Source organism: Telopea speciosissima, chromosome 3, assembly GCF_018873765.1.
Source record: "Telopea speciosissima isolate NSW1024214 ecotype Mountain lineage chromosome 3, Tspe_v1, whole genome shotgun sequence".
Lineage (NCBI taxonomy): Eukaryota > Viridiplantae > Streptophyta > Magnoliopsida > Proteales > Proteaceae > Telopea > Telopea speciosissima.
In genome coordinates this window covers 38,348,687-38,351,865 of record NC_057918.1, presented here as the reverse complement: position 1 = coordinate 38,351,865, position 3,179 = coordinate 38,348,687, and the positions used below count along the sequence as shown (strand labels likewise).

The 3,179-nt window shown below is 43.1% G+C and overlaps 1 non-coding gene across 1 annotated transcript; it reads left to right on the top strand.

Annotated features, from left to right (window-relative positions):
• Positions 1–2,365: 2,365 nt before the first annotated feature.
• On the top strand, positions 2,366–2,472 carry LOC122657197. Its single transcript, XR_006332265.1, has one exon. It is a non-coding gene; the product is annotated as a small nucleolar RNA R71 (small nucleolar RNA).
• Positions 2,473–3,179: the final 707 nt, after the last annotated feature.

Below are 3,179 nucleotides of genomic sequence, written 5' to 3'. Positions count from 1 at the left end.
GGTGACTCCTCCTTTCTTAGGCATAACCGCACAGACTCACCCATTGGCTATCAAAAATAGGATAAATGATGCCATGATCCAAGCATTTTAGGATCTCTTTCTTGATTGCCTCTTTCATCACAGGATTAGCCCTCCTTTGGGGTTCCCTAGAAGGTGTGGAACTCTCCATCGATGTATATGATGTTGAACAATGGAGGGGCTAATACCTTTGATGTCGACATGGTCCAACCTATGGCTTCCTTATTGTCCTTTAGAAGCTTAATCAACTCTTCTTCCCGAATAGAAGTCAAATCGAAGCAATAATAACAGAAGAGTATGATCATGTCCTAAGAAGACATACTTGAGGTTGGAGGGCAATGCCTTCAACTCTAATGTGGGGGCTCAATAATAGAGGATTTGGGAATGGAAGTGGATAGGGGTCCAAGGGGCTCCAAAGGTGGTTGGATGCTCCGGACCTCGGATAAGGGAGTATCATCAACACCCTCCAATTCTTGCATACATTCTTGAAATCCCGAATCAAAATCAATCTCAAAGAACGTATCAATATCATCGGGAAATCCTTGAAGCATATGCACATCTTCATCCATGTCGTGCTTACCCAACCTAAACACATTGAAGTCAACGATATTGCGAAAAGATAATTTCATGAGACCATTCCTGCAATTGATTAAAGCATTACTGGTAGCTAGGAATGGTCTACCCAATATGATTGGGATTTGGTCCTTGAAGTTGGCAGGTTGGGTATCTAAAACAATAAAATCTACAGGAAAAATAAATTCTCCAACCTTCAACAGACATCCTCAATCATTCCCTTAGGAACTTTAACCGACCGATCCAAGTTGAAGAGTAATTTTGGTCGGTTTCAGTTCTCCCAATCCCAGCTTGTTGGTAGACATGAAAGGGTAAGAGGTTCACACTTGCACCAAGGTCCAATAAGGCATGATCAATAGTAGTATGGCCTATAGTGCAAGAGATGGTGGGGCTTCTGGATCCTTATGCTTGGCGCTACTAGTCGTGAGATTAGAGAACTAATGTTAGCACTAAGAATGCCTTTTTAGGCACATTGGTGGTCCGCTTTTGGGTGCATAAGTCTTTGAGGACTTTAGCATAAGCGGGATCCGGGCAATAGCATCCAACAAGGGATATTCACCTGAACCTGTTTGAACACATCCAATATCTTCTCCATAGAAGGAGACTTCTTGCTAACCAACCTATTTGGGAAAGGGGCGGTGGGGTATAAATTCTTTCAGGGTTGGTCTTTTAACTTCCTCAATGTAATCCTCTTTGGTTTCCTCAACCAAATCATCTGTATATCTTTAGGTTCATCAGACGAACCTCGAAACTGTAGGCACTTCAATGGCCTCTTCGAAGAGGGAGAGTCAACGGAGTATGAGATGATAAAGACCGAGGTGCACTAGCTTGTTGATACTCACGGCCACTCCTTAAAGCATAAACAACATTTACCTGTCTAGAGGGCCCTTGGTGTGTTGGCCTTGTGCAACATTGGTTGGAGGAGCTTGGGTACCTTTGAATATGAACCGATGCCTAGGATTTGGCTCAGTCGGCTAGGTAACTTCCCTGTTTCCCTCTCATGCGGATTGTGACAAGTCGGGTGAGTTGTTTTTCCATGTTATTGTGGCTTGTCATGAGAAGAGCTATCTTGTTGTCCATCTCATTCAGTCTTGTTGCCTCTCCTATATTGGTAAATCTTGGGGGTTGCTGATAAGGTGCAAGGAGAGGAGGCCTAGCAGAATTAATAGAAGATCCTGGATGAGGACGAGGGGGAAAGGGGTTAGGAGACATTCCTTGGCTTTGTGGTACATAGTTAGTCCTTTGGGCACCAACCTGGCCTTGATGGTTAAAGTTGGATGGGCCTGCTTGGTTCCCTTGATTCCATGAGAAATTGGGGTGATTTCTCCATCCTGGATTGTAAGTATTGCTATATGGGTTATTTTGGTAGAGAGCACTTACATTCTCGGTCTGGATTGCCCACCAAGGTGTTGGGGCATTCCTCGAAAAGGTGTCCAGGGGTTTGGCACCAACGCATACCGACACATGGTTGATCTCGTTGACCGGGTTAACTGGTATAGACTCTTTAAGAACTATGGACTCCAACCGTTTTATGAGGCTATCAAGTTTGGCCTCCTTGGCTGGCATACCCTCAATGAGATACCCCTTAGTGGTCCTTTCACCCTCTTGGGAAGATTCCCATTCCCTAGTCTTATCACCAAGTTGGTTAAGAATGTCCATGCATCATTCTCCTCGAGAAAAGAAGTAAAGCCTCCTGGACACATAGACTCTACAAGTTGCTTGGTCTCGATAATCAATACCTTCATAAATAATTTGGCATAGCTGCCACAAGTCAAAACCATGGTGAGGGCATTCTAAGAGGAGGTCCTTGAATCTTTCCATGAATTTAGAAAAAGACTCATGTGGTTTCTGCTTGAACTGGAGGATGTCACTTTTAAGCTTATTGGTCTTGTGAAGAGGGAAGAATTTTCTCAAAAAGACAATGGTGAACTCATCCCATGTATTAATGGAGTTTGTTGGCAGTCCATAGAGTCACTTCTTGGCCTGGTCTTTCAAGGCAAAGGGTATAAACCTAAGCCTAATCTGGATCATCAGTCAAATTCGGACCTTAATTAGAACACGGACCTCCTCAAATTCCCTAAGGAAGAGATATGCATCCTCATTAGCCATCCCATGGAAATGGGGTAGCATGTTGATGAAGTTGGTCTTGAGTTCATAGTTATTCCCTGTAACAACAAAGGGACTAATGCATGAGGGTCGTGAGCCCTGGTGGGGTAAAACTTATCCTTAAGAGTCTTGAGTTGTTGGTCACCCATGGTCAAAGGTGGTAGAGAAGGTGGTCTTCTAATAAGACGCATTACTTGAATCACGAGTCCACACCTTAGCCACCTAAATAGATATGAGGTCTCCTTTAGAAAAATTAAAGAAAAATAAAACACTTAAAAAAAAAATAAAATAAAAAAAAAAAAACTAGAAACAAGAGGGACCCCAAGGTAGATAGTGCATCTCTATCCCTCAAAAATCGAAACAATGGTTCTAAAGATGTAAGGATGCCATATAGGTTGACAGCAAGGGAACCCGTATAGTCTTCTATAGCCACCTACGTGCGACTCCAATATGGATTCGATGTAGAATGGAGGTCTACTATA